Source organism: Trichosurus vulpecula, chromosome 9 (assembly GCF_011100635.1).
Source record: "Trichosurus vulpecula isolate mTriVul1 chromosome 9, mTriVul1.pri, whole genome shotgun sequence".
Lineage (NCBI taxonomy): Eukaryota > Metazoa > Chordata > Mammalia > Diprotodontia > Phalangeridae > Trichosurus > Trichosurus vulpecula.
In genome coordinates, this window is record NC_050581.1 from 203,827,570 (window position 1) to 203,851,850 (window position 24,281).

Consider the following 24,281-nt stretch of genomic DNA (forward strand, 5'->3'; position numbering starts at 1 on the left):
GAGAGAACACAGAGCCCTGAAGAAAGCGAATCTGTGAGGACAGTGCCTCCCCAGCCTAGGGGCCCCAGGAGTCCAAGCAGGGATGGACCCCCCCAGGAGAGCAGAGGGCCCTGAGGGCAGACAGCCCCCTTGTACTGTCAAGAACAGAAGGGTTATCGATTCCTTTTGTTTTCACATCTGAACCATTTTTGGATACCCTCCCCTGCCAGGCCCCAAATGGAAAGCTCCCTTATAATAAAGAAAAAAGTTAAACCCAAACCAGTGTAGCGGTGATGCCCCCACCATCCCCCATCCCTCCACTTAGAAGACAGAGGTCACCCCGCTGTCTGTTCCCAGAGAACACCAGATCAATCAACGAGGGCTAATGTAGCGTTTACTATCGGCCAGGTGCGGGGCTGAGTACTGGGAATATGAAGTCCCTGCCCTTCTAACGGAGGACAAAACCTCTATCTGAATGGAGTACAACATCAGGGGATGGCGCAAGCAGCAGGACTGACCACACAAGTGCTGCCTCCTGAGAAAGCCTGGCCAGGGACGCCGAGAGGCAGCCGCAAAGAGGGAGACCGAACAGGCAGTTGTAGACAAGGAGCAAAAACAGACCCATGGGGCGGGTCACAGACCTAATGCATAAAGTGAAATACGATGGACCGCAAAGGAAACAATCCTGTTGGAACCTAGCTACAAAGACATTCTGAAGAGCCCACCAAGTTCCCAGAGCCCAGGTAAGTGAGTGAGAAGACCTAGGCCCGGCATACCCAGTATACCAAGCCTGGCAGACTACCTGGGGGCCCTGGGGTCCAATGTACAAAGGAGACTGAGAAGGGCAGAAAGGGCCAAGTCAGTAGGGGATTCAGATGCCCAAAGGAAGAGTTTCCCTTTGATCCTGAAGGGACAGAGCTACAGCTGATAAGGGAAGGAGCAGCCTGGATCAAACATCCGTGTGAGGACGGGGTGGCGTGAGAAGTCTGAGGAGAGGTGAGAGGCTTGGAAGAGACGCTGTGGTGAGTGGGGCACGGAATTGGTCGAATTGCCTTGCTGTGGCGAGGGCCCAGGTGAAACGAAATGGCCTAAGTCTGCAGACCTGGCCGGCAGCAGCTAAAGGAGCAGGGACCCCGTTCACAAAGGGCTTGAAGCTGGCAGCGTCAGAGCCTGATAACTCTAATTCCAGGTTCTGCCTGACCTCTCCCGGACGCTGTGCCTCACCCTTCTCCAATCAAAGATTCTTTCGGTCCACCAAAGTATATCAAATATGGCGTTCCTCGCTCAGCATTTCCAAACGGAGGACACTGTGTGACGGGACGATCGATGACTCTGTTCACCGCTAAAACAAGCGATGAGAAGAAGCGGGTCCCAAGAGGCTCTCTTGTCTTGTGGCGTGACTTGGGTGTGCGTGTGCATCGGGCCGCTGGGCAGCCAGAGTCTGAATTGACAGCGCTCCATACTCCTGATTTCTCTGTCTGAAGTTACAAAGTGCGTGTCACCAAATAAAATGCAGAGACTCCATGACTGGAAGTCCTTGTCTTTAGAGCGGCGCTTCTGTGACAGCCAAGTACTGGACACAAAGTGGACTCCTGTCAGCTGCTGTTCAGTTGCGTCCGACTCTCCATGACCACTTTTGGGGTTTTCCCGGCAGATACTGGAGTGGTTTGCCTCCTCCTTCTCCAGATCATTTAACAGGTGAAGGAACTGAGGCAAAAACAGGAGCAAGTGACTCGCCTGAGGGCAGATTTGAACTCAAAAAGAGGTCTTCCTGACTTCAGGCCTGGTGCTCTGTGCACTATGGCGCCCCCTTGCGCCCTTTAAAATATTCTGTGGCATACGGGATGGCTCTCTGGAAGGGATATTGGGGATAACTATGATGATGTAAGAAACAGAAAATATCAATAAAAACTTATTTTTAAAAATCATTGTAGACAATAATTAGCAACAGGTACTGATTAGGCACCTACTACATGCCAGGCACAGGGGGTACCAAGACAAACCCGAGACTCCTTGCCCTCAAGGAGGTTGCAATCTGAAGGTCGGGACAATGGAGACACGCAGGGAGATGATGCAAATATAGACAAACACCCACAACTGAAAATAAAAGGTGCATTCATACGACAAGTCCTTTGCTAAATTTAAGAATGGTAAACTGAGTCTTCCTTAACAAGCATCCACAGGCCAAATGAAATCTACCCCCAAGCTGCTAGCTCCCCGCTGCTGGACTCTGGGGGCGCCTCGAGGCGTTACTGTCCGGCCGGTCCTGCCTCACTGAATCTTCATCTTTCCCATAATTCACAGGATTCTCCCTGTGTGCTGGCCCAGCCATACGCCCTTGCCGTCATACCCGGTCTGCTCCAGCCTTGCCCCTTTGCTGGGTTCTTAGGCTATTTCCAGGGCCTTTCTAGGAGCATGTCGGTGCCAGAGCCCATGGATGTCACATGTGAAGGCTTATGAACAAGAGGGCTTGGGATGGTAGCAGTGAGGCATGTTAATGATTAGGAAAAGTGTGTGTGTGTGTGTGTGTGTGTGTGTGTGTGTGTGTGTGTGTGTGTGTGAGAAAGGGCCTGGGCAAGTGGAACGTGGGCAGGCATCCTGAACCTGAAAAGCTAGCCTACTAGGTCTCAGGGGCACCGAGATTTAAAAGGCTCCAAGAGCCTGGATTAACAGAAGATCCAAAGAGCAAAAGCAGCTTCGATGTTCTGGGGCGTGGGTGTTCTGGGGGCCTTGCCCACCCCCCCACTGCATGAGCACATAGAGTATCTTGGAGAAGGCAACCCCATGTTCTCACTGTCCCCCCTTGAAAAACCAAAAACAGTCACCGATGCCGAATGGAAGTTAAATGTCTTCGAGGTTTCTTAAAGTATCAGCTTTTCCAGGGCAGGCAAGTTCAAAGTTTCTCAGAAGACCATGTATATGGGTGTGTGCCCATCCCACACACCATACACCCATCACACACCCCCATCACACACATGCACACACACACACCCCCATCACAACACACCCATCACACACACACACCCATCACACACACCACACACCCACCCATCACACACACACACACCACACACCCCCGCATCACACACACACCCCTGATGTATCTATACAGTTACATACATAAGGATACCTGTACATATGTACACCATATCTACATACAACACATACAATTATACACATATAAGGAACTAGAGATCACAAAATCTAGGCCCATATAGTAAGACACACACTTGTGTACTATATAGCTACATATCTATACACAGAAAACACACAGAGATACTATACACACACGTAACATATAAACACATGTGTCCTCAACACAGAAATACCATATTTCCCCATGTATAAGACGCAATCTTTTCCGAAAAATTTTGTGTCTAAAAATGGTGCGTCTTATACAGTGGTTGTAGATTTTTTTACTTGCATTTCCTGCTTTTTTGTGCTTGTTGTCTTTGCGCATATTGTTTCACATTTGTAACTGGTATATTAGGTTACGTTTTGCCACATTCTGCCCAGAAATGGCTCAGAAAAGATTTTTGTACGGTGCTAAATTCAAGTTAAAAGTGATCCAGTTTGCAAAAGTGAATGGTCCTCTTCCAACTGAGAAAACAATCTGAGACTGGCTACAGGAAGAAGAAACCCTACTGAAAACACCACAGCAGAAGGCCATGAGAGGCAAGTGCAAAACGGCCTGATTTGGAGAGGGAACTGAAGATATGGATTGAAGGGGAAAGGGCCATTGGAATTCCTGTGTCCACAAAGATGGTTCAGCATGAGGCAAGAAGAACTGATGATGAAAAAGAAGTTACTGATTTCAAAGGAGGGCACAATTGGTGCTTCAGGTTCATGAAACAGAACGGTCTAAGCATGTGTACACGCACCAGACTTGCCCAAAAGATGCCCGAAAGCTATGAGCAGACGAATAAAACTCGAGTTCAATAATTTTGTGTAATACATTTTTTTTCAAATTTTGGGCCCCAAAATTAAGGTGCGTCTTATACATGGGGAAATACAGCATCGACACACATGATACACAAATACACACATGCACATACACGTATGTACTCTAGCTTTCCATCCAGCTCTCTGGCTATCTAACCTTGCACACCTCAGGGAGTCCTAACACTAAGTGCTGGCCATGGCTGCTGTTCTCATCATCACTCCCGTCACCACCTTTGGGACCAAAGGCACAGGCCACCAAGCAATCAACGCTGCGATTTCTGGATGTGGCTGGAATCTGGAGGATGCATGCCCTTCCCCATCAGCTGCCCTTGTGTGACATGGACCAGACACCAGTGTTTGCACTGACGTCTGGTCTCTGCTATCGCTCCTGGGAGTCTTCCACACACCAAGTGAATATGGAGCATTTCTAATCGACGATGACGCTGTTCCCCCAAAGCCCAGATTCTTCCCCTGCTGCCATTTCTGCTCTGATGGTTTAAATGCTGTGACCAGAAATCAAATGCATTTCTTCCCAGTACAGACTAAAGTCCCCAAAGAGCCGGCAATACCAGTGTGAAGCCACCATCCCAGAACTCCCCGGGATGGTCTGAACAAGAGAAGTGGATGGACAAAAGGCTGTTTTCACTTTCTCAACTAGGAAGAAGAGACTGGATGAGGCTTTGGCAAACCTTACATCCCCTTCTATGTCAAGGGTCCTGGAATAGACCACACACAGCTCTTGGGCAGTCTGGCACCTTCTCTGTAATGTAGCTATCTTAAAGAAAGGCTCCAGTTACGAAGAAGTCAGGAAATCCATCCAGGGTCATACAGCCAGGTCTACTGCCTCTCTCGGAATGTCCAGAAATATTCAATTCAGCCTTATCAGCAACAAGGCTGGGGAGCTAGGGGAGGTCTGGCAATCTGCATCAGGGAGGGGTCCCCATACCAAACTGCCTTCTGGGATGATGGGAATACTATTAGTATAAAGAATAAAAAGCCTGGTTTTCTACAGAGATCTCTTAGGACAAACTAAAGAAATCAAAGCTGACACCCGCAGACGATGGCCTGAGGCTCAGCACTGACTGAAAAGCTTCCTGCAAGGGAGAGCAGTCCCAGCATGGGCCAGGCTGCCTCCAAGTGCAGGTTAAGCCCCTGCTTGCCAGGGATGAGGGCAAAGGGATTCTACTTCCCACAGGCCAGCTGAGGCAGACACAGAGCTTCGTGCCACCTCTCAGGCCCTTCCTTGACTCTGTGATACTAAAACAATTGCTTAAGCCATCCCTAACTACCCAGAGTGATTATGGTACAGTGGAAATATCAAGGGCTTTGGACTTAGAAGAGCAGGGTTCAAATCCTGCCTCTGACAGGGTCTGGTTGGGTTACCTGGGACAAATCAATGAACTTCTCTGCTCTGTCAAATGAGGGTGGCACATCAGAGGCCTCTGAGGACCCTTCGCCTCCAGATCTAGGACCCATGTCCTGTCTCAATGAAGATGATGGCTTAGCTGCCCGCTGGTGACCTGCCCACTCCCACCTGGCTCCCCATGAGACCATACTGGGACTGGGGATGCCACTAGGCTTGAGATGAAGCCACCAGGCTGCCCCCATGGACCTTGCAGCAGTTACAAGTAAGTGTCCACAAATGCTTCTCTATTTCACACCCAAAGCGCTCATGGTGCTTTTCCTCATGGAGAAATCACACTTTGGCCACTGGTGAAGTAAGAAGGTAACCAAAATGTCAACAGCAGCCAGGTGGGTATTTGTGCCAGTCAAGGATCTGGCCTCAGACCGCAGAGCCGAGCTTGAGAAAGCAGAGAGCTCCCCAGCATCCAAGAGGCAGAGTCCCTGTGGAATGAACCAAGGCCTCAGAAGCAACCCAGTGTTCAAGATGGCTACCTCAGAGAAGCCAGAGACACTCTCTGGCCCACACCCTTGTTTCCGGGTGTCCAGGTTATCACATTAAACAGTGGCACATTGCTGATGGATCCACTTTCCACATGTGGGCTGGGGGCTAAGTCCCACAGCCCTGCTGTGTCTCTAGATGGCCCTGGGAGCCGAGCATAGGGATGCCCAACGCTGCACCGGGTCAAAGGAAGGCGTCATTTCTCCACTGTGGAAGACTCTGCTTAGCTGCTCTGGAATTCTGGCCAGGGCCGTGGTTTGGAATGGGTCTGGAACAGGAAATTCTGCGCAGTCCATGCATACATCACATTCTTTTTCCCCTCCAAAGGAGTGGCCAAACAAATAAACCTTTCTTCTCTTTAGGAAAAAAAAAAGGCAGACAGCACAAAGTTCAACAACACATGGGGACTCTGGAAATCCAGACATCCTTTCCAATTGAGGAAAATAAGCCCAGGTTGAGAAGGGCCAGCCACCTTTTCAGAAACCGGGCCCCAGTCACCACTCTGTGGGCACGGGGTGCCCCTTCCTGGAGAACTCTGCCACTCACAGGCTAGAACTAGAAGGGAAGGGGCTGTGAGCAGGGTGCAGAGGCTGGCCCTGGCTCCAGCTAGCATCTCTGTGCCACCTTGGCCCTTGGGGCTTGCCTCTGCCTGCAGCAGGCAGACAGGAGACCTCAGGAACTGGTGAGGATGGAGCAAAAGCCTGGATGAGAAGCGGCCTTCTTGGCTGCATTCTCATTGATTTGAGATGCCTGGGGTGTGGATCTACCTGGGAGCCAAGGAATCAGCCTGGCTGGCTGCCCTCTGTCCCGTCACACTCTAATTCTCTGGGGTTACATTTTAACAGCTGGACTTTTCACCTCTCCTTCTATCTCTTTTTAAAATGTATTTGATAGAGAGTTCTAAGGAAGCTATTCTGGGTCCCCCCCCAAATCATTTTAGCTAATGTCGGGAATAGGAGTGGGCAGGGACAGGCCCACCATGCTGTCAGCCCAGCTCTGACTTCTGGGTGCCCCAGGTACTCTCTGGGGCCAGGGTTTCTGGTATGAAGCCAACAAACAGTACGCTTGTCAGGTTCCTCAGACACCGAGATGACTTTCACGGAAGCCTTGAGTGCTAGTGTCAGTTCTTGGCCTGCTTCCAGACATCACTAGCTAGGGCACCCCCAGCACCAGGGATGCCCCCCCCGCTTCCCCAGTCACCCCCTCACCTCCCCTGTTATTTGAGTCATCGCACTTAACCTTCAAAGCCTTGTAACAACCTTAGGAGGGAGGACAGGTGCTGTCTCCATTTCACAGATGGAGAAACCAAGGCTGGGCAAGGTCCAATGCCCTGCCTGTGAGCGTCCGAGGAGGGCTTCCCATCCAGACCTCTTGGCTCCAGCTCCTGGGTCCCAGCCACTACCTGACGCCATCAACAGACAGTCAAGTACATCTCGACTTTCGTCTATTTAGCAGTAGATCTCCTACTGCACTTACTCAAGCCATTTCTTACTGCAGCAGCAGCATTCTGTACTGGACCGTAGGGCTGGCACCAAAAGGGGCCCAGGATGCCGAGGGCCTTGCCCAGGGTCACCCCCATGGGCCATCCATAGCAGAGGTGAGAGCAGGATACTTCCCACCAGACCCCAAGGGTCAGGGGCTCCTTGCTGTCTCCCAGGAAAGTTCAACTTTCTTCCCATGGCATTCAAGGCCCTCCTTCCCCTGGCACTGCCCTGCCTTGGCAGAGTCTGCCGGCCTGGAGGCACTGCCTTCAAACACCCTCCACGCCTTTGCTTGAGCTATTCTCTTGCCAGGCTATCTCCCTTCTTCTTCCTCACCTCCTAGACTCAGCCTTTCTGAAAGCCCCGGGGAATCCTGTCCCCTGGCACTTCATCTTGTGCTCCTCCAATGACGTGACCATGTTTAATTTTGTACCCTAGTATCAGGCCCAGCTTTGGTCCCTGACACAGTGGCCTCTCTGCACTTTGAGGGTTACTCAAATCACTGTCACTGCACGCACAAACCACACAGCTAAAAGGAGAAAAAAACCCCAACCCAAACCCTGGCAGTGCCCTGGCCAAGGAGCTGCCTCCAGGGCCCAGGCATTATCTTTTCTCTGGGCCAGAGTTGGGGAAGAAAGATGGTGCCTCTATGCAATCTCCACATGTTTCTCAAAGGCTCTGACCCTTCTCTGGCTCAGTCTTCCAGGCTCCAGGGCCTTCACTTGCCCTGTTAATTCACTCAAGTCCTGTGATTCTTACATGTCTAGAAGTCCAAGATGCAATCCACTACCTTTATTAACCACTTGCTTTACTACCCTAAGCCTTAGAAATAACCCTCAGGAGCTTTGTTCAATTCTCCCTTTTGGGGAAGGAGAGACAGTGGTACATTCAGAAGATTTAAGAGTCAACCAAAAATTAAAATACCAAATGGCTCTAGCAACATATAGAGTGACATCAGAAATCATGGGCATTTTTCTATATCGCTAACAAAACTGAGGCAAGAAAGATGGAAAAAAAAAAACCCAACCAAATTTACTCATCAATAAGCTAGATGAAGTATCTGGCCTTGAATGTGAGCCCCCTACTTAAGGACCGTAGCACACCGGACACACTGCTGGCCTCAGAGGCAGAAGCCTTGGGCTTGAATCTTGCTTCTGACACCAGCTCTGGGACTGTGGGGAAGTTCCTCCCCTCCCTCTGCCTCCACTTCTTTATTTGCAAAGTGGGGAGAATAAAGCCTGGAGCAGCCCCCTCCTGGGGGGTGGGGAGGAGTCCTTGTGGTCTGTGCAAGCGGCTCAGATCTATTTACACGTTTACTAGGATCCCAATGAAGATGCCCCCAACCCTCTCACGGAGTTAGATTCAGCTGTGGAAAATGAATGGGGAAGAATATAAAGGCGAATAATTGGGGGGAAAATGCATGAAGACTGACCCTGGAGACCCCCAAAGGAGTAAAAAATGCACAGACAGATGGACAGAACAGAAGAGAGAATCCAGTGAAAGAAGAGGATGGTCAGATTGCCCAGGCACCGGAGAAAAACCAGAATGTTCCTGGGGAGGGAAAACGTGGCTGTGGTGGGGACCAGGCCACCGCCCCCATCTGCGAAACAAACCTCCCCTGCCCCAACGAGTTGGGAGAGAAGAAAGGAGACCCACTGAGGACAAAGCAAAGGGAGATCATGCATTTGTCTCAACTGTGCAGGATGAAAGATGGTAAATACCCAAAACAGACGGACTTCCGACACAAAAAGGTTTTGTGCCCCCCCCCAATAAAAAAGGAAATGCATCAAAGATCAAATGAAAAGAAACCACATTGGAGGGGGGCTTCTGCAGAAAAACCTCCAGATGCCCAGATTGTAAGAGCCCCGCCCCCATCCCCACCCCATGACCAAGGGCCAAAGCCCACGACGACACGGCTTCACGTTCACGCTCTGATCCCCACAGATCCGCTGGGGGAAGGGGAGGATCCATGGGGTTCCTTAGCAGGCTGTTTCTGCTTTTTTCCCTCTGGTGAAATGGAGTGAGTTTGAAGTCGATAGCTCTCTTACACCTGACTGGCTGGATTTCTGTTGTTGTGGAAACTAAGTTTAGAATAAAATTCTTATAAATAAGAAGGCAAAGCAGCATAATGTTTTTTGGTTCTTTTTTTTAAAAAAAGGCAGGCTGCTGGGGGAGGATCCAGAGGGGCTGACCCTGTTGTGTCCTGGAAGAGGCAGGGGAGAGACTTGTTTCCGGAAAAGCTGGGTTGGGAGGCCTCCAAAGTGGGAAGAGGCCTGGGCTGACTGAGCCCCAGGGGCCAAGGGAGATGAGGAGGCCCAGGGAGGGCAAGCAGCCCCTTTTAGAAGTTGCACAGATGCACTAGTAGTCAGTAAGCCTGACTGAGCTCTGGAAGGCCAAGTCTGGGGATGGCCTGTGTTCTGCTGGCTGAGGTTTGGCCTGCCTAAATACAAAGAGCGGGCCCTCGGGAGCTTCCAAGCCACAGCCACTACTAATGACCACTGAACACATTGTCAAGGGGCTGCCATCTTCATGATTCATTCATGGGGCCCTGAAAGGCCAAAATATGTTTCAAAGGGAACTAAGCTTTAATCTCATTATCACCAATGAAAACCTTTTCTATCTGAAACACTGCAATTGTATAGCCTTGGTTTTCTTAGCCTCCCACTGGCCTAAAGTATCTGGGTTTAGACCTTTGTCCTTTCTATATGACCACGAATGGCAGCTGTGACTGGAGATGCAGGGATTAGCTGAAGAGGGGACCAGAAGGCTTCTTCAGGCCATACCCTCCCAGGGAGAGGAAGGAAACTGCCCTTATTACTGTAGCGCAGGCACCTTGGACCCTCATGGCTAGGCTCGGGAAGGCTTTCTGGAATCACTACTTTCAGTTTCTCAGGTGCAGAAGAAAGCTATCAGCCTTAATCACCTAGAATAAGGAGAAAGCCCATCTCCCAGGCAGCTGGATCCCAAGCCTGAAGACACTTGACAACTTCTTTTCTGTTCCTGGCCAGGCGTCATGACTCCAGTGGTGCATTGCTGCCCAGCTGCAAGGTTCAGCACAGGCATCTTTCCTACCTGGGCTCACTGCCCCATGCTCTCCCCTCCTGATTCTCTTCACCTGCCCCTTCAGCCTCTTCATGGCCTCCCATTCACCTGCCCAGGGTCAACAAGCACAGTGAGGCAGAAACTCCAGACAGGACCCTGGCTCAGGCTCAGCCAAGGCATCCAGCTGCTGTCCAGCTCCCACGCTCCAGGCCAGCCCTGGTTCCGTGTCTTCACTGGAAGCTCCAGGGGCCATCTTTGACCCCAGTTGGGAGTGTCATGATTACTTGTTGGATTGAGTTGAGCCTTATAAAAGTGACCTCACTGTTCCAATCTGGGACCATGCACAAGCCCCAATCCTGAAATCTTCAGGAGGAAAAAATCTAAATATAATTCTCCTTTGAGCCTTGGATTCAGGGTCACAGGTCCTGGATTCAAAACCTGACTAGGCCACTTATCTGTGGGGACCTTGGGCCAGTCACTCTTATTCTATGCCTCAATATCTCCATCTGTACAACAAGGGTGTGTATGAGCAGGGTCCTTTTAGACAAAGCTGACAGTTCTGATCCAAACTGTGTTTTTTGCCAGGACCCCATCGCTCTGGGTCTAGGACACACTGCTTCCATGGCTCTCCAGCTGAGTGCTTTACCCCTCCATCACAGGGTCTAGAAGTACAGACCTGAGGCCACAGCTCGCACCCAGCTGGGCAGGACCAACTCCCAAAGCAAAACAAGGTTCATCTCTGCTTAATTGAAAACTCATTCCCAAAGATGATGTCACTAAAATAGCACAAAGTCTTCATGGAGTAATTAGACTTGAGAATCAAAGTGCCCACGGAAGCTTCATGAACACACCTGATCTCTTCTTTTTCAATGCTGTGGGGAACGACCGCACTGCTCGCCCACAATCTGCTCCAATTTGCTGCTTCTGCCAACATTCCCTCAAGATACCCCAGACTTGACTTTTCAGGCCCAAATAGTCCCTACTTGGATGAAGAAGGTCCAGAATGCCTGGCTCCTCACTCTGGAGGCCTGGCATCTCCTTTGCCCAAATACAATGCCACCCCCTGGACTGTGCCACAGAAGGGGCCGCTAGGGGGTGCCACCATCCCCAGAGAGCTGAGCCTGGGGTCAGGAAGACCTGAGTCCAAATCTGGCCTCAGATGCTGACCAGCTGGGTGATCCTCCCAGGGCTGCTGAGAGGATCTAATGTGATTCGATTTGTAAAGTGGACAGCACAGTGCTGGGCACATAGTAGATGTTCTGTAAATGTGAGCCTTTATAATGATGACACCTGAAAGAGAGGCCGTATGTAAATAAACACATCACCAAAACAAGTGGCAGGCTCTGCAGCTGCTGCCTCCCATGTCTGTACTTCTGCATCCTCAGCAAACCTCGAGGAGAGCCATCCACACACATGCAGGGCCTCCTTGATGAAGGGAGCAGGGTGACAAAGATGATGGCAGGGGGTGAGCTCTGGGCCGGAAGCTGCCAACTGCCCGCCGGGGCCTCGTGGGGAAGGCAGGGCTAAGAGAAGCAGGAAGTGCAGGGGAGGCTTCTAAAATTAGTCCCAGGAGAAGGAGGAGGAATGTGGTTGGCTTTTAAACACCAATGTTCTTCCTTTGGTGGTTCATATCTAGAAATCATCCAACACCACGACTCCCAGAGAATGAAAACCGCACGGGGCTAAGGGTGGCATGGGGGAGGCGCTCCCAAGTAGATCCTTCCTCAGGACACACCATGGATGAAGCACAAGTGGGGAAAGCTAATCCAGGCAAGGCCTGTGAGGGCCACCAAGGGGCCATGTCGGAATAAAAGCCTGGAATGGTGGGTGACACTGTGCGGAGGGTTTGTGGGAGAACCAGCACCAAAGGAACAGAATGAGAAGGTGCGGATGGCTGCAATCTGCCTAAAGGAAGGGAATGATATCAAGATCCAGGGAAGTGCCTTGTGCCCCCAGGCCCCACAGGGCTGAAGCCTTCACAGCTGATGAGAGGTGAAGGATTCCCAGGCCCTTGTCCACACTCCTCTGCCCTGTCAGGTCTATGACACAGATTACACCAGCCCCATTCCACTGTGTTGTCTTGTTTGTGAAGGGCGGAGGCATTTGGGCTTCTTCACATGAAACGGAAAGCCAGGGACCATCACCAAGCCTTCCCAAAAGATTCATTCAGTTTTCAAGGCCCTATTAAATAAGTGGAAACTTAAAGACGAATCTTTCCACTCCAGAGGCCTAGCGAGCTAATGTTTGACATGTCCTCAGAAACCAGAGACTGTTATCAACAGCTCAGCATTCTATGTAGAGATCTAAAAGGATCCAAGATGGCATTCAGGGTTCCTTCAGGTGTGATCTCTACAACAACCTTGGGATGGATGTGCTGCTATTGCCCAGTTTTACAGAGAAGAAAACTGAGGCAGACAATGCTTAGGTGTCTGCCTGAGAGTCACACAGCTGCTAAGTGTCTGAGGCTACATTGGAACTCGACTCTGTGTAGCAGCCTTACTAATAGCAGGGACTAGGTCAACGGTCGTTCTAGATTGCAGCTGCCTAGAACAGTCTAGCCCAGAATCTAGAAAAAAAGAGCAGCCCAATTTGTGACGATGTCCATCCCTCTAAAAGCCTTTGGCCCGAGTGCTGAGGGTTGGCGCCAGGACACGTCCGGGGCTCCATGTTCCAGCCACTCCTCACTGAAGGCCTCTGGGCCACCCCCGAGCTTCTGGCCCTAGAATCACACTGCTGGGCTCTGTCTAGCCGAAGGTCAGCTCAGCTTTGGGGATGCCTGGGAAAGGCTTCCAAAGACCCGCCTGGAGCTTTGTTAGTATGTTCCCAGTTATCAAAGGTCAGCTGCCCAAACCACCGTGACTCATCTTCCTTTCTCCTTAGAGGAAGAAAAAGGGGGGTGGGGTGGGGAAAGTGACAGAAGAGTCCCTCTATCTGAGTCTGTCCAGAATTCAGGGATGTCTACATTTTGTTTTTGGTTTGGGGAGGGGAAGGGAAAGAAGAAAATCCTGCTGTGAAATTTCTCAGGTGCAGATCAGCACACACATGGTCCATCCTCTAGTCTCAGAGAGCTGCTAGGGGCACAGAGGGTGAGGGATTTGCCAGGAAGTGTATGGGGTAGAACTAGAACCCAGGTCTTCCCAACTCCAAGGTTGACCCTCTGAGGCCACGGTGCCTCTTATGTGAGTTCTCTGAAGCACACACCCAAAGGAGCTCAGGGCTACCAGACAAGGCCTCTGAGGAAAGAGAATGTGGTGGGGGCACGGGGTGGGGAAGGGAGGGCCGGAGCCCTCAGTGACTCATCTTGTCTTGTCTGTCTACCTGCTCCTCCCAGGAAGGGGCCCTGCTGGCAGGTCTGTGGTAGAGAGAGTGTGGGTGCTCCAGACCCCTTCACTCAGGGTCCTTCTGTCTCTACTGCATTCGAGTGCAAGTTACGCCTAAATATGTCCAGGGTGATCCGAGCATCTGCCTGAATCTGCTCTGGGCCAGGCACTGATGGAGGGGATGGGGGGGAGGGGAGGAGGGATGTGGCGCCGGGGAGGGGGTCATGGAATGTCAGACATCACCCAGTCCAACCTCCCCCTCCCCTTTACAGGTGAAGAAGCTGATCAAATTCAGAATTAACGGCATGATGGCAATAAAGTAACGGAGGTAGAAGAGCACCAGGAAGCGTCAGAAGGAATCAGGAAGCTCGGTTCTAGCCCGGGCCAGGCCCTATCACTAAGGAGCTGTGCGGCCTCGGGGTTGGGGCTCCCTCACCTGTCAAATGGGGGCGTGTGGTGTATGGAAGGCTCTTCAATGGACCGCTGGCCTCTCCAGTGTGGACACATTCCCTTCCATGGAACACACCTTGACCCATTCATGCTTTCTCATCTTGAGTGACCAATGCTCCTGGAAGTCCTCCCAGGGAGTCCTCCCAGCATGACGAGGTAAGCCTTCGTAGGTTATGTGACACTGTGGATGTCGGCAGAGCTTGGGGGCTGTCCATCGATGATCTAAGGAGGGAAAATAACAGCCTCTGTTGTTCAGGAACTGGAGACCCTGCCCTGGTAGTGAGTGTGTGGAACCATCCACAGTTGAAGCCTAAGGCCCCACATCGATTTAGTCCTACTGTGCGTCCAAATTCCCTGCATGTTTCCTGGCAGAGGCTGCATCTTCCCTGCACTTCTTTCCCACCTAGTGTCACACACTCAGAAAAGCTTTGGTTTGGAAGGACTTCTGAGGCCAAGACTCCCTGACTAGACAGTGCCTCCAGTCTCAGCTGGGAGACCCGAAGGGAGGGGAGCCCAGCTCAGGCTCTTCCTTGGGGCCAGCTCTCACCATGAGCAAACACTTGTTACTGTTTTTTCTGATGTAGATTTGAAATGCGCCTTCCGTGCAGCTTCTGCCCATGGATCCTAGTCTGTGGAAAGTGGAAGAATGCTTTCTTGTCCTCCACTTTCTCTAGAAAGCTGACTCTGCTTCCATGTTAGCTTTTCTAATCTTCACCTAGTTTCCTCTCACCCTGCCTTGGTGAGCCCATCTGACTTCCACATGGGGATCTTCCCAATGGCTTTCAGGTCTCTATTGCCAAGTTCATGTTTGTTATCCCTTTCCTTCTTCTGAGGCAATGATATAATTTGCTGGTTCCCACAGAGCTATTTGTTTAAAAAAAAATTTAGCTCTCTTGGAATGTCTTATGATTTTTTTCCCCATAAAGGCCTTTCTACCATCTTGTCTGTTTGTTCCAATAGGCGTCAGGTTGGAAACTCCTATGACCAAGGGGCACAGCTGCCTGAGCTGCTCCTGATAATGTCCCACTAAGGAAGAGCCTGGAAGGAAGCAAATCCCCTGAGGGCAGGCACAATTATGTTCCCATCTTTGTAACTCCACAGACTAGCACGCTTCCTGAATCATCACCTGCTACACTGTTGACCGAGTCGGCAGATATGGACCTGTTAAAAAGCCCTTTTCGATCTAGGAAGGCGAGGTGTTGTCTTTTAAGGAGAAGACCCTGGGGACAGCTACACAGATCCCCCAAGGGGTGTGGGGGGGGAGGCACAGTGCCAGGAAAGAGCCTACTGTGCCTCCTCTCTGCTCTCAGCTTCCAAGAGAGCCCTGTCTGCCAGCTCCCCACAATGCTTCTCCCCCCAGGAGCCAGGTTAAGGTCAGGTCTGAGGATGGTAAGGGAGTCCACACGCACATCTCTGTGTTAATACAGCTGTCACAAGCTTCTCCTCTGGAAGAGGAGCCACCCCTTGATCTCGGAGAGAGACAAACACTAACAGAAAAGACCAGGGAGGACCAGCAAGAGACCACCTGCCAACCAGGCCAGAAAAAATGAGATAAAGTGTGGAAGGAGGGCTGGTCTGAAGGAGAGACCTGGGTTCAAACCCCGCCCCACCGGGTCATCATCATCATCATAATATCTAGCTGACACAGTTGTTAGGAGGGTCAAATGAGCTACTGCTCTTTGTTAGCCGACACCATGAGTATTGCCCCTAACAATCGCTGCAAATGAGAGATGGCGTGGTAGAGAGGGAATGATGGAATGACAGGATGGAGAGCCAGAGACCGGGCAAGTGAGTCAATCAGCATTGATTGAGCACCTACTGTGTGGCCCTGCCCATGAGCTAGGCAAGACCATGCTCCAGCCAGGATCAGGGAAGTCTCTGAGGGAAGGTCCAGGACAGGTTTCTTGCACAAAGTGGGGCTTTGGCTGAGTCTAGAAGGAAGCCAGGAAAGCCGGCAACTGCAGATGAGGAGGGATGGGATTCCAGGCTTTGGGAAAAGGCAGAGAAGATGTTCACAGTCAGGACACAGGGAGTTGTGGGCACGAATCCCCAGAGAATGTCCCGGAACAATTGTTCCCAATGGCAGCCATCTAGTGAGTAGCTGCCCTGTTGATCATGATGAGGGGGTGTACAAGGGGTAGCCAGAGACCCTGCCACCTTTGAAGAGCAGCTGGCCCAACATCCCCAAAAAGGGTACCCCTGGAAAACTCAAGCATTCAAATCTGCATTCCTACAGAGAAACTGCAAAGGAGGAATTCATTCATTTACTCCCTCCATGAGCATCTCTTGATAAGCCAAGCACCAGCCTAGGCACTGGGGTCACAAACAAAACAAAGCCGCCCTGCCCTTGGGGAGCTCCCCTTCTCCTACTGGGCCCAGACTGTTGATGAGCTGAAAGCCAGGTCCTGACTGAAAGACAAGATAGAACCACGGACATTTTCTAAGCCAAGGAATCATGATAAAAGTCAGATGTGGGAACACACGAACTATCTGAGCTGTTCAGAGTTGGGGGAAAGGGAAAGATGGGGGGAGGTGACCAGGGAAGTGGGGCCCTAGCGGCCTCCCCTCTCCAACCTTGGTGACAGTCAGATTGCCCACAGTGCCAACGTCTGCAGCTCCACCCCACAAAAGCCCCACTGCCTACCAGGCTGCCCCCAACAGCCTGACTTACACAATCTCCTGGGCTAAAAGGAGCTTGACCAAAATCAATCTGGCCCCAAGAGTTTATGCTTAAAAAGTGTTTTTTCCAGTCCTGCTGGCAGAAAAGTCCACCCAAGCCCCAGGGTGCTTTAAGCCTGCCTAGTTTGGGCCATTTCTGCAGCGCCATGGGTGCATTCTTGGAATGGGCAGACTCCTCAGCATCTTGGGTTCCAGTGAGCCAGCTGCCACTGACTCCAGCCTGAGTGGTTTCCAAATTCAGGGATTAGTGATTCCTCCAACCTCCACTGTAAAACCCAGGACTTCACAAACAATTTTTATTTCCTCTGCGACAATGGGTAAACAACCTTATTTAGCAGACTTTTCTAAAGAAGGACAAAAGGTCACATGTGGGTCATGCTGGACTTATTTTAAGCCTCATCACAGGACACACAGTCCTGCCTTCAGGCGGAGGAGCACAGGGGCTGTAAAGAAGTCCAAGGACTCAGCACAGGGGCCTAGAAGAGGTCAGAGGCTCTGCTCCTCATCAGCCTATGACTGGTCACCCACAAAGGCCCTGGGCTGTGGAAGGGAAAAGGGCTCTTCTCCCTGGTCTCTTTGACCCATCGAGCTGTCCTCCACTCAGTACAGGTGTGGCCGTGCCACACACACATGCTCACTCACCCCCAGGGCTTCCAGGATCAAATACACAATCCTCAGTTGGGCATTTCAAGACCCTTCTTTTTCCCCCTGTCCATACACTCCCCAGTGCAGTGACCCTGCTCTACAGATCTGGCTCTTGTCCAAGCCTTCCTGGCCTCTGTCCCCCAGCTTCCCTGGCACCTACAGCATGGAAGGTGATCCCAGCAGAGGGGCTAACAGCTGCCAAAGGTGGTGACTGCGTTGACCTTCGAAGGCTGCTGAGGCTCAAACAATCCCAATGATTTGCCCATGGAATGTCAGGGCTGGGAGCTGGACCCGGGTCTTCATGAGCCTCTCTCTATCCAGTACCTGGCCTGGGCCTGGCTGCTTCTCTCTGCTCCAGGTGCACCTAGACCCTCCTCATTCCTGACTCTGTGCCCTGGGGGAACAGATGTCTAAGCTCCCCATCACAAGGCACAATGGCTACCCAACCATTTAAATGTCCGTGGACGTTGAGGGCCTACAGGTACCGGTCAACTTTAGGCTACAGGCTTCTTGGAGGTGCTGGGAGGCCCTGTCCACATCCAGCTTCTTTCTCCATCACGGAAGGTGGGGGAAGGCAGCATTTTCAGAGGACCAAGTGACCGTTCCTAGGCATCTTCTGCTATTTCCCACGCCTTCCTGCTGAGTCACCACAAAGGCCAGCCTGGGACTTGGAGGCTCATTCTTAGCCACACACTTGCTCATGCAGCTGTTTTTGCATCTCTCAGGAAATACAAATAACCTAATAGGAGAAAAGTTTCATGCAGGGAAGGCCAGCCCCGCACCCAGAGGGCTTTCATCTGGCGCGAGGGTTCCCGCCCAGGACACAGCTGTTGTTCTGTGTCAGGCCCTCCACAGTTACCTTCCAGAGCAGCTGGAAGGAGTGGCTGATTTTTCCGAGATTCAATGGGCAGAATCTAAGAGGCAGGAATTTAGAGCTGAGAGGAGAAATTATTTTTCACACTAAGTCCCTCAGGCCCATTTCCTTGGGGTACATTTCTGTCATAAAGAAGAAATCACTTCTCCTGTTTTCTTGTTTCCCAAATCTGCATACTGAACAACGGCCCCTGTGAGACACAGTGCACTGGGGGTCTAGACATCATCCTGAATTCCTCAAGCTCCCTGGATGAAGCCTCCTAAGACGCTACTAGCATGGGATTCCCTTTTGCTGGCTTTGCCACTGAGTGTAAATTCCTGATCCTGGCATTCGAAGTCCTCTGCAGTCTGGCCACAAGGTCTTTCCAAAGGCATCTCCAGCTCCATTCTGTCCCTTGTCCAGGGCATCCCATCCCCACTTCTGCCCTTCCCTCATGTCAGTCCTCAAGTGCCCGGCTCCCAGGCCCAGCGTAGAGCGGTCTCTCCCTCAGTCCAGGTTCTGATTTATCGAACACCCCTGCCCACATACGTGGCACAGGGCTGGGTGCTGTGGGGAGGCGAGGGGGGTCCAAAGATGACAATGAAGCTCTAAACTATAAAGGTGCTTACACGGGGGTGGGGATGGGGAGTGAGTAGAGAAGGAAAGGGACACAAATAGCACAGAGCTAAGTAAGTGTGAACTGAAACTGGACCTGGTGATCACACTAGATTCCTGCAGAAAGGAGCCAGGAGCTGGGTCTTGCAAGAAGCAAGGGAGTCTCAGACAACGGAAAGGGGGGAGGAAGCATCTGGGCAAACGTATGGCATCGGGAGATGACATATCAGATGTAAGGAACAGGAACTTGGCGGGCTCAGATGACATGAAGAGAACCAGGTGGGCAATGGGCACATGCCAACACTCTGACATCTTGCTATAGCTTCATCTGCCTGAACTGGATACTGATATTTCCCACAGAAAGTAGGCCAATGACCGCCGAGGAGAGCCAGAAGTGGACTTCTAAAGGCAAGTAGCAGGGAGGAAGACAGTGATCTGCACAGAGCCTGGCTGTCCTTCACCTTCACTCACAGCAGTAACAAAGGGACAGTCTGGTCCTGGTGGGGGTGTATCTGAGTGCTAGTACACCCAACGGCCCAACCTCTTGGTGCTGCTGGATGCTACAGCCCACCTGCTCCTCCCTGGGTTCCAGATCCATCCTCTTTTCCTGGTTTTGTCCCGGGCACAGGAGGAGGGCATTTTGAAAGGACCTACGCCATCCTTCTCTTCCCTTTCTATGTGCATTCCCATATCCAGCTCCCCCACCCCCTTAGGCTCCGGCCCCCATCTCTAAGCAGATGACTCCCAAACCCTGACCCAAGCCCCACACAGCTAGCCTCTTAGCATATCCCCCCTACCTCATACCATCTCCCACCCCCAGAACTTTGGTTCTGTCTTGGCCTCATCCCTCCTGCCCCACTTTGCTCTTACTGGGCAGCAATCTCACCTCTGCAATACTGCGGGCTCACATGAATCTCCCTCCACCGCCTTATTCCCAGAGATGAGCTTTCCTGTCACCTGCCTGGGCTGCTGGCCCTCAAAGGTCTTCAGCTGCCTTTCTCGGGCCCTTCCCAGTCCCCCTGCAAACCTCTGGCCTGGTCGCTCCCTGAACTTGACCTAAGAAGCAATGGGGAGCCACTGAAGAGCTTTGAGCATTCAAGGCCCTCTATTATTTAGTGCTACTGGCTGCATCCTCCATGTGCCCAAGTGGACACCTCTCTGAAGGTCTAACAAGCTCTGCCTTCATGTCTGCTCACTGTGGCCTTTCCCAGATGGGGCACTGTCTATTTAACACACTCTGCCTCCCGCTCTACTGGCTGGCTTGTTATCCACCTTCCAAAGTCTTCTAATGCCACCTCCTCCAGAAAGTCTTCTCTGACTTGGCCACTGATGCCGCCAGCACTCACTTTTGTTAGACTGGCCAGCATCAAGCTCCCCACAGCAGACTGCGAGCCCAGGGGAGCCAAGGCTGACCTGGAGCTCGGCACCCATGGTGGGCTTGAAAACAGAGAAGCCAGGCGTCATGAAGGGCAGCAGGAAGCCAAGGGGAGGCGTGGGGGAGACCAACGGCAGGGAGGGTAGAGCTTGGACTGATGTGGCCCTCCGCACAGAGGGAGGTGTCGTGGGCTGCCTCCTTCATTCATCCTGTGCCCAGAAGTAAGTATGGCACAAGAGAGGAGAGTGAAAAGGGCCCAAGGCTGGGCTGTCCGTGGGACAAACATCTGAGGAATGACGAGCACAGGCGTATCTGCAGGCATGGCCCCAGCCTCTAAACCCAATGTCAAAGACCAATGTCTAAGCCCATAGCAACAACAACTCCTGGCGTGATTATCAAGATAACAAGAAGTCCCAGCCGCCATTCTCACAGTTTCCAGACCTCTTTGTGATAATCTTGCCCACAAGGCAAGGCTCTTTTCCTGTCCTTGCATCCCTAGCACTCAGCCCAGTGTCTAGCATGCAGCAAACCCTTAATGAATGTTTGCTGCCTGGCTGATTGAAGACCCAGATTTCCTCTCCTTACTCTGGACTGACACCTTGCCCTTGGGCCTCCAAACATGCCCTGGGCAGAGCCCCACAAAATACCTCCTTATGCTGAGGTCCTTTCCACAATCTGACTTAGGGGTGGAGAGAACCTTTGAGATCAATTCAATCTGCAGCGAGACACCGATGACAAAGTTCACTTCTTCTTGCCTCCCCTGTCAGCCAAAGGAAAATCTGACTTCTCCCCATCGATGGAACTCCCAGCTCTGGGCACATTCTCTTCCCTTCCCTCAAAAGTCCTTTCATTCAGAGGAGACCTCAAGGGGTCCAGAGAGAAACGAAGAATGATTTAACAGAGTAACCCGTCCATTCCTGAATTGGGCCCTTTGCTTCTTGAGGTGGTGCCTGGGCCCCAAGGCACAGGTCCTGCCCATCATGCATGGGAGCCACTGAACCTGTTGGTGCCCCAGGAGACTCCCTCAGATGAGACGATGCCACCCTGCACTGGGAGAGGATGTCTCCTCACCCCAGAGCTCCCTAAGACAAGGAAATCACACTCTGGTCCCTTCCCCGGCAGGCCAAGATGGCACCCATGCTAGCTTCTCCTTGGCTCTCTGTCTCAATAAGGGAAGCGTCCTACGTCCATCTGCATCGTGGCCTGAGACCCCAGAGATGACTCCTGATGTAGACAATCCTAACCGGAGGGGAGCTGTCCCCTCCCCTGTCCTGGGGCAAGGCTTCTTCTTGTTCCTCAAGCCTCCTGCACGTCTTCTCCTGGCCAGGAGCCCAGAACCCAGGGCTCCAAGTGCAGCAGAAGCACTAGCCCTCACCCTTGCAAGTTCTAGTGGGCCAAGGCCTGGGCCAACACCAGGGAGCCGTGGGGCCGTGGATGGTTCAGCCACAGTAACTCCAAGGCCAATAGGACCTCTGCTTCTCAATACAAAATATATTCGAGTTAAATTCAGGGTGATGGGCAGATGGGGACAGAAAGCGCAGACTACTCAGAGTCGGGGATGGAGGGATCAGGAGAGGCCTGTCCTCTTTTACAATGCCACTGAGCCTTGAAAGGAGCTGGCCATGAGGGAGGGGAGGATTCCAGATATGGGTGATGACCTGGACAAAGACTTGGGGGTAGGAGATGGAAGGCTGGGCTGGAATGTGGAGAGCACAAAGTCTGGCAGAGCAGACTCAAGTTGATCATCCTTTGTCCTGGAGAGCCCCAGAAGGCTCCTGAGTGAGGTGACCGGGCCAGAGCCACACATTAGGGGCAGCCAGAAAGAGGAGGAGCGGTCAGAGGAAGGAATGGCTTGCAAACCACTAAAATCAGACCAACCCAGGTCGCCAACTCCCTTGCAGACAGCCTAGCCCCACAGCACCCTCCCCAGCCCACCAGGGCCCTCCAGGTGAAGCAACAGTTCCGTGCAGGCACAGCACCAGCCCTGTGTGCACCTCTGGACCCTGCAAGCCCAGCATCTCAGCAGGGATTCCTTTGGGAGAAGCATTCCTCAGCCAGCTCCATCCAATGCCACATCTCACCTCCCTCTCTTCAGGGTAGAGGTGGTGGCCTATGGGTGTGGCATGTGCCATCAGACAGGGTAGATGATGTCCTTTGCTTGTTTGGTTTTTCTCCTTCCAAACAAACCTTGGCTGTCGAGGATAGCTCCCTGGGGAGGAGGGTGGAGAGAGAGAGATATTTGGAAAGGAGACTGGGGGCAAAAACCAAACATAGTGATGAACAGGTTTAAGTGGAACATTTCCAAAGACCAAGTACTACTGGACAGCCAGAGAAGGGGGCTGTGCCCACCCTCCCACAGTAGAGAGCTGGTCGGCAGGAGCAGTCAGCTCCCCATTCCAAAGAAGAAGGTCCAGGTCTCCCTGAAGAGCAGGCAGGTGGTGAAGGACTGAAGAGTCAGGCTTCTCTTCCCAGCTGTCAGCAGGCCTCCCATACTCTCCTGGTTCCGTGAGAGCATGCACACAGGAGATCTCCCCAGGGCTACCTGGCCAAACCACTGCCCACTGGCTCCTCCCTCTCATTGCTGGCCTGGCCAGTAACTCAGGACAGCTCCTGACATACACACCAGCGGCCAATCCAGGAAGAATGCAAAATGGAGGCTCCAGGGTAGGTCAGTTCTTTTTGGTGCCCTGCTGGGGTGCTAAGCACACAGAAGGGGCCTCACTGAACAGCACAGTGGATAGAAGGGGCATTTTCGTACTCCATCAGGAAATTTCTGCTCCTCACCTTTGGTTCCATGGGCCTCTGGCCCATCATCTCCCAGAGCAAAGCCCAAATCCTCCCCCTGGCCTTCCATAAGCCGCCTCTGGCATCCTGACACCCCTCTCCGGCAAGCAGGAGAGCCTCTGTGTCCTGACTCTGTGCACTGTCACTGCTGACCCCATGCCGGGGCTCCTCCTAGGGCGGTGTCCCTCTACTGACATTCTGGTTTCTCAAGTACCTCTTGCTTGCGCTCAGTTTCCCCTGTAAGGCTCTGAGCTCCGCAAAGGCAGGCCTCTTTCTGTATAACCAGTACTTAGCACAGGGTCTGGCACACAATCAGCAAGTAACAGATGTCAGTGATTAACTAATTATATACTGGCCACCAGGGTGCAGCCTTCCTGATCATGCACCCAAGACACAGGAGTTCTCTGGACTGGTGGTCCGCTTCATCCCCAGAACGAGCTGCAGCGATGGCATAAGCAGCCAACGTCACCGGCACATCTGAAATCCAGACACAACATGCTGGCAGCCACCCATCCAGCACCCAGCTTTCCTGCCCACATCTGGGCACTGGGGAGGCTGGGCTGGTGGGCAGAGTCAGCCAGCTGGGACAGCTGTGCTTCTTCCAGGATAGCCTTCCTCCTCCGACAGAGAGGCAAGACCTCAAGGCCCACATTCCTGTTTGCAAAGGGGTCGAAGGTGAGGGGTGCTGGGTGATGGGAAGAGCAGGGTCTCAAGAGCTGGAAGGCAGCTTAGAAACCTGCAAATGAGCCAGCCAGCAAGAAGCACTTATTAAGTGCTGACTGTATGCCGAGCACTAGGGCTAAGTTTTGGGCACAAATAGTTCCTGCCCCCAAGGAGCAGATTCTCACAGTGGGGGAGGCTGGTAGATCTGGGGCACAAGGGGCACAGGAGATAGTGGGAATTAGGGGCACCTCTCAGCATGGCCTGGCTGTGTGACCCTGGCCCTGTCACTTCCCTTCTCAGTCCTCAGCCTCATCGCCAGGCCTCACTGTGCCTCCCTCCCAGGCTGTTGTGCTTGCAGTGCTACGGTCACTCCGCTAAAAGGGTCACAGCTCCCTCACACTCCCTCTGAACAGGCCTTAGGCACAGGAGCCAGTCTGCCTCAGTAATGGACTGGCTGGCTTCCCTGGCCAGGGGGCATCTTAAGAAGACTGATCCTGCTGGGCTAAAGATGCAAACAAGTACTCCATCAGACATAAATTAAAATATTCCT

At 52.2% G+C, this 24,281-nt stretch overlaps 1 protein-coding gene across 1 annotated transcript in view; it reads right to left on the bottom strand.

The window, feature by feature from the left end:
- CTDSPL (CTD small phosphatase like) overlaps positions 1-24,281 on the bottom strand; it is a 78,942-nt gene that overhangs the window by 31,175 nt on the left and 23,486 nt on the right. The gene's annotated exons all lie outside the window — the stretch shown is intronic.